A 6,670-nucleotide genomic window follows, 5' to 3' on the forward strand; every position below is an offset into this window, starting at 1 on the left:
GAGTCTCCTCAGACGAGGGGGGATCGGCCCGCGCTAACTAGCTGCACAAAGGCAGCGGGAGGAGCAGAGGGAGGAGAGTTGAACACCTGAGATCAGATCTGTTGATCACTTGCCTGGAGTAAAGGGTCGTCCCTGCATTCATTCATTCTCCCCTTCAAAGAGCCATTCCAACAAAAAAAAAACTTCAAGGGGTTACAGAAAAAAAAAGAAAGTGATTCATTGTGTCTCTCATTTGAGACAGGCGTGATCATTTGTAATACCGCGATGTAGCTTATAAACTCGAAACATCAAAAATAGTTGATAGGTTGTTATTTCATTGCTGATTTTCATTTTTAAACAGACCCCAGTTCATTAAAATGTTAATTTCATGAATTATGAAGCAGATTTTTGAAGGGCCGAGAGTGAGGACTGTGAGTACACCATGTTAAATGAAGAATGCTAAGTATGGAGTACTGAGTGCTTTCCATCTTAAAAGACAGACGGAGTAAAACCGAAAAAAAAAAAAGACTAGGGCCACACCAGCTTTTCAACATTCTCTGTCTAGTTAATGTTGGGAGGCTCTAATAAAAAGCCACCATGTGCCAATTGAGCGCCTACAATTAGCAGATTAGAGTGATAAAGAGGTTGCATGGCTGCAAGGCACGGGGCCGCCTCCCCGGGCCCTCAGGGCTCCACGATGGGCAGGAGCAGGAGGAGGAGGAGGAGGGTGGGTGTGGGCTGAACCGCTGATGAAGGGCCCAGATAATCTCTTCCTCCCTCCTCCTTCCCCCGTCTCTCTTTCCCCTTCTACCACCACCCTCCCATCTCCCCCACCCCACCCAATCCCTCACACTCCGTGCCCCGGAGCACCTTTTGCAAATACCTGCTCAATATTCCAGTTGGGGGTGCAACAGTGGCGGCGGCGGCGGTGGTGGGACATGTGGTGTGTCTGCAGACGGGAGATACAACGCACACAAAAAGCCGCTTGAAACAAAAAGCAGAACATCTGCTAAAGCGATTGCGGGGTAAATATGTTTGACAATTATTGTTTACAGTGACAGTGGTAACAGTTTCAACACCCAAATCAAAACCCCGCCATTTCTCTATTTGCAAGTGAAACAGATGGGCCTACAGCGATCCATTAGCAACCTGTCAAAAGCTTCGTTCCCAACTTACTTTTATGCCTTTGCTTCTTCTGCAGTGTGACAGAGGAGAGGCACTATTTGGGCATAATGATTGTTATCTACTCGCCCGACATAAATCAGATACCGTGTACAGTTTTTCTTTCTTTCTTTACTTTCTCCTGCCAGTTTCTGTTCAATGAGGGCTGCTTGAATCCACATTTGTTTCTCCCTCTTCACATATTATTATATTATTCATGGAGATGCATCCGACGTAGCACTTCGGAAAAAGAAGAAGAAGAAGAAAAAAAAACCTGCAAAAGGGATAACGACTTTTCTACTGGTTGTTGTTTTTGTTTGTTTGCCTCCGCAATGAAATCGAATACATTTGGGGGCATTTGCTATTTGTGAGAGTGAGATTATTCAACAGTACAAATTATTAACAAGTTGCCTCCTTCATCACGCTCTCACGCGGCTGCGAGAGATCATCGCAGGCTGTTATGAGCGGCGCTGCTTTGAATACGTTGGTAATCAAATCAATTCTGAAATGAGGGAAGGGCGGCAGGAGGCCTTTTCCTGCATTTTCTTTTTTTTTTATTGTTTTACACGCACCGTTTAGCATCAAATATACAGTAGAACAGACCATAAGTAAGAGCACACTCTGTATGTGCATGCGTCTGTCACTGTCTGCCCACTACGAAAGTACGTCGACTAAGACTCGGAGGCGTTATCTACCTCTACCGCTGTCACCGTTTCCCCCCTTGCACTGTACAGCTCTAAATACGCTCAATCAAATAATGTGTTAGGAATAATTAACCTCAGAGCACCCACTGGTTCTAATTGGCACCTATTAGAGGGCTGTATGATTCCTTGATAAACACCGAGAAGAGAGAGCAAATGGCAGCAGTGGTGGGCCCAGGTTTGATTGGTAAGCAAAGTGCGGGAGCGATGCATACCGGGGGTAACCAACATTTAATTATCAATGAGGTTTTCGCAACACTTTAGAGAGGCCCCGGGCACCGTTTCCTTCAGTAGTAGTAATGGGCTCTTTTTAATGGAACTTGTGTTAAACATGGTGCTGCCACTGCAAAGCTTTGGCGTTCAGCCCTTAGTTGTGGCTGCTTTAATTTAGGTGACTACTGGAAGAAGACGGAGCTCATTTGGGGGACACACTTTGAAAGTGTGCGCCACGGCCACGGAAGGAGATAAAGAGGATGCACATACTGACTTCACATAGGCCGCATTTACATTTTCTCATTTGCATCTGCTTTGCAACTTCTTCCAGGACTTGGGTTCGGGGAAATAATTCATTTATTCAAGTTGCATCTAAGATGTTGCAAAAAGTCTGCTAGTGAACTTGTATGAGAGAAAATTACATATTCTGGTTTACAGGCAAAGTGCAACTTTTTTCCAAATTATTAACTTTAAATGGCTTCACCCTATAGCTGTGCCCAATATTCAGGAGCTGCATTTGGAGAGCGATTGGGTCACAGCGGCGCAACTAGGCTGTCCCATTTGGAAGGCTCGTCCAAATGTGGCCAACAAATTCGTCCTTTCATACAAGAGCAACGAAGGCTCCAGTGGGTTGACCCATCTCCGGCCAACCTATCTCAGGATTTGTGCGCTTCGGTGACTAACCGCTTTTCAAAGGGATAATGGTGCGGGCAAGCGATGAGACGTCCGATGCCTACACTTTTAAATACAAGTATCGGGTTTCAACTGAACCATATAGCTAACGGTACACATTTAAAAACCAAGGGACATTAAACAATTTCTTGTCGTGTTCAACTGCCTAACCTTAACCCAACTGCATTGAGCGAAAGAGGTGGGACAAGCTGGTGACGCAGATCACGGAATCCTCCAATTTCTTTTACAATTCAAAAAATACATAGGCTTGCTTCTCTTTATAATATGTATTTTACAAAGAATTGTGAAGTTGATATGATCAGATTTTGTACCTCAGATTAAATTTGCATCCTCTGTGACAGTGTATTTATCTATCTGAAGATGACATATTAAGCTTGAAGGAGTAGAAACATAATCAGGAAACGTTATTATAGGTTGGGACACCGGTGATTTAAGCCAAAAAAGAAGGTTATTTAAGAAGGTTACACTATGATTCTGATTTTAGAGACAGTTGTTGTGTTGTTTACCCTTCATCTGGAAAGCCCAAGATGTCATCCTCCTCTTCCAGTAAAACTTGCACTAGAACCAACACTGGGCCATGGTGGGGGGGGGGGTTGTTAGGTGGCTTGAGGCAGAGCCAAGCCCGAGTCTGACCCAGTTTCCAGGGGTTCCTAATAGCAGGCGTCTGGGAGTCGCAGGGTAACCCTCCATCATCACCAACTCCTGTAATGCGGCCTAGCATGTGCCAATCAAGCCCAACGCGATGACGAAGTCCGTCATGACATGGCCATCGTCCTCTCTCCACTTTTGCTGCCTGGACATCTCAAACGGAAGAAAACATCCCAGTGATTATGGCATTTCAGTGTCAACTGGCATGTTGAGTTTGACCAGAACCTCGAGACTGACAGTGGGAGAGACAACATGTTTGTGAGCGTCGCAAAGTTCGCTGAGAAAGGTCGGGGGGGGGGGGTCTGTGACACAAACGTGTTCAGTGATAGTAAATAAAACTTGTTCTGGGAAGCCAACTATCAGACTACATTAACGTCCACGGCGCTATTCGAAAAAACCATGAGTGGAAAAAACATCAACACTTTTTTGCAGAGACAGTGAAAAACACCAACTTCAATTACATGTAGATTTGAGTGTTGGCAGAAAATGTGTTTCTTATGAAGCGGGTTCTCAAGAAAGTTCACACTCGTTTTTCCTCCATTTTGAAAATGGTCTTTTTCCATTTTCCGGCTGTCAGGAGGGAATCCTTTTTCTGGACACTCGCATAGAGGCTCACTAGAAAAGAGAGAGAGGAAGAGAGAGGGAGAGGGAGAGAGAGAGAGAGATACTAAGTGAGGAAGAGAGAGAGAGAGCAGCACATCTGACAATCCACTGGCATGAAAGTGAGCCCCTCAAGCTAACAAATTCAGAGAGAAAATTACAGTTTTGCGCATTTGTGTCAATATGCATGTCAAAAGGTAATTGGGAAATTGTTCTGCAACGTCAAGTCCTGTTGGCAATGTTTAGCCTGTGGTAAGATCAAAACCATTTCTTCACAGGCTTGCAGAGGCCAGACCGAGCTCTTGAGCTCTCTCAACCACACAGGTCTCCGCTTTAAGCTAATAATGTGGCTGTTTATCATAAAGTGAATATGTTATTATCAGCCGGCCACAGAAACTACTGAGAATGACAAAAAAAACTGCCTGGACCTTCTGCCCTGTCACGAACGATTACAGTTTTTATGCAAGTATATAATTTTTATTTTCATACAAGGGCAACTAACAGGTTGAAACGATCAATCACAGCAACAGAATAGTTTTCTTTCATAGACGTTCATGTGGTCACCCATAGCATAAATCCATTAACATCATTTGAGGGGTATTATTAAGGCTTTTACGCATTTTAACTTGTGTATTGTACAAACCGTGACCAAATTTTTTAAACCCTAACCTCAGGCAAAGTAGATTTACCTCGTCTTTTTTTGCCCAAAACAGTGGAACAAAATATAACCAAATATATATCGTGCCAATTTTAAATAGAAGAAATGATATTACAAAAACAAAAAGAAACAACACAAATGCAGCCTATAGTTTCAAATTGAATGTTATCCTAACATTGTGTCCATTTTTCGAAAAGCCGATTTGTTCTAAGTGAATAAGTGAAACAGAGGGTCTGCCTTGAGGTGTTGTTTAACTATACCATAAAGAGTTCCATTAGTTTTGGTGTCAGCAAAGACTTCTCCTCGAACAATAGTCTCAATGCTGTTTCGCAGGGTTTTCCACTCTGTTATCTGTAAAATTCGAGGCTAAACAATGAAATCTTTAGCATGACGGAGAGGAGAAATACACAGAGCGCTCGCTGAAGAAAGACATCTCAGCAAAGTTGGGAAGATCAATGCATTCAATCTATTAAAATGCTAAAAGTAATATCCTTTGGTTTTCAAGTGAAGGCCTTCACTGTTTTCACGCTTGACAGTACCTATATATTTTATATTTCTGTTAGGGACCACATGATTTGAGGCCTGCCACCCCTGACCTCTTCAGACATGTAAAAAAAAAAATGAATCACTGTCATTCTTATGCATATGATACAAAGAGCATGTGGCCTCCACAACCTCCTGATGGCTCCATGTGGAGGTTCAGACATGTGAGTCTGGCTCGGAAGTGGCTCATGATCTTTTGGTCACATGTCACGGACCCCCCTCTCTTTTCTCCATCTCTCACAGTCACTCCTAACTGTTAAAAAAAAAGAAATGTTGGTCAATAATGTGAGAGGTTAAAATAAAATTAAAAATTAAAAAATACAGGGAGGAAAAAAGGAAATATGTATTATATTGATCCCTAACTCATCTCTGTGATTGTGATGATAATGGTGGTGATTCACCTTATTTTCTATTTTAAAATAATGGTGAAAAGATGGTTTCAACCCAACGTTTGATTTTTAAAAAGAAGCAGTGGCGAATACAAATAAAAAAACATTATCAAGATATAAATTGTGGCATTTGTGGAAATGTGAGCTCTCAGAATGAATAAACCGCAGTCAGAGCACAAGTGTTTTCTCTCTCTCTCTCTCCGTCCCTGGCTGACCTGAAGGCAGAAGTAAACCCAAATGGACAGAATGGGCTCTCTCACCTGGCATTAGAGTTTTAGGTCCATTAAAATGCTTCAGGGGTAAGAGGTCAATATTGTGTGTCCCATTTCTTCAGAAATAAATTTCAGCTATCGTCTCCATTTGGGAAATAAAACCGACAGTATTGGGGGGCAAAAAACGAAAACAAATACAGGCTACATATTCTTTATTTGAGATTCAGAGAACTGCGCAAAGTCTTTCCAGTGAAAATGAGAGAGAGAAGAAATGGTTGTTTTAAGTGACCTCATCGAGCTTTATGGTTGTTTACACAACTATTTTATTATGTTCTAACTTTATTTTCCTCCTTTTGTTTTGATGGGCTTCATGGGATAGTGCGTCAGGTGTGCGTGAAACCGTTTCTGTTGTATTGTACATTTACATTATTGTAGTTAATATAGTTATTATTATTGAGCTATATTATTTATGACTTAATGATGAATAAAAAAATACCCAACAACAAAATACGCAGTGGTTCACTCGTAGATAGACCAGAGCAACGAAAAGAAGAGGGGGAAAGAGACGGATGGAGGAAGAGAGAGGGAAGGGGGGGTGGGGGGGTTGTGTACCAGTCGCAATAGGCCCAAGCCAGTGAGTTGATTAGGTTCGGGATAGAGGGAGAGAGAGAGGGAGAGAAGCTGCTGCGGCTTTCTTTGCGCGCAGAGTCTAAGTCCTTTATCATGGGGAGGCACCGGCGTGGCCCGGAGCTATTGCTGGCCTGAAGCGAAGTACCAGGGAGAAGGGAGAGGGAGAGGGAGGAGAAAAAGAAAGGAGAGGGGAGGTCTATCATCAAACTTCATAATAACGCTTGGGGTTTACCACAGCTGCGC

Source organism: Hippoglossus stenolepis, chromosome 19 (assembly GCF_022539355.2).
Source record: "Hippoglossus stenolepis isolate QCI-W04-F060 chromosome 19, HSTE1.2, whole genome shotgun sequence".
Taxonomy (NCBI): Eukaryota; Metazoa; Chordata; class Actinopteri; order Pleuronectiformes; family Pleuronectidae; genus Hippoglossus; species Hippoglossus stenolepis.